Below are 704 nucleotides of genomic sequence, written 5' to 3'. Positions count from 1 at the left end.
CGTTGCTTCCCCTGAGGCAATGCAGGAAGCGAGCGGGTTGTGTGTCATCATAAGTTCAGGAGATTGTATCTTATTTTCTGACTGCATACTATACAATTTCAATTTCGAAAGAAACACTGCATTTCTTGGTTATCTTGCACATATTTTGGAATGCTGATGGGAGTTGGAACCATGGAGAGAGAAAAAAAAAAGATGATAAAACACTCGTCATATTTTATGTTTATTGAATGTCTTTTCAAAGAAGAAAATTGCAAGGATTCTGATGCGAGATTTTGGAATTTGTATTTAAGAATATCAAGAATTTTTTTATCATTATATATCTTGTAATTCTTTAACAGCAAAAGGTCTGGATATTTCCCTGCCAAAAAATACTTATTCATACTTCATTTCAAAAAAACATTTTCAAAGTAACATTCAATATATGCCTGTTATTACTTCTTAAATGAACAAATTAACATGACATTATAACAGTAACAACAACAGAAAAATAATCTTTCACATTCTATATCAACCAAAAATAACATAGTAAATCTTTCACAATTTAATATTTCATCAAAATATCGAACCATGAAATGTAGATAAAAATTTAATATTCAAACATCGACAAAATCCTAAATAAATATTTTGACAATTCAACACCGACAGATTCTTGACTTATTTAACCCGAATCATCAATTTAACATTTCCAACACCAACAGAGACTC

The sequence above is a fragment of the Penaeus monodon genome, chromosome 29 (assembly GCF_015228065.2).
Source record: "Penaeus monodon isolate SGIC_2016 chromosome 29, NSTDA_Pmon_1, whole genome shotgun sequence".
NCBI classification, from domain to species: domain Eukaryota; kingdom Metazoa; phylum Arthropoda; class Malacostraca; order Decapoda; family Penaeidae; genus Penaeus; species Penaeus monodon.
Note: the sequence above shows the minus strand (reverse complement) of the source record.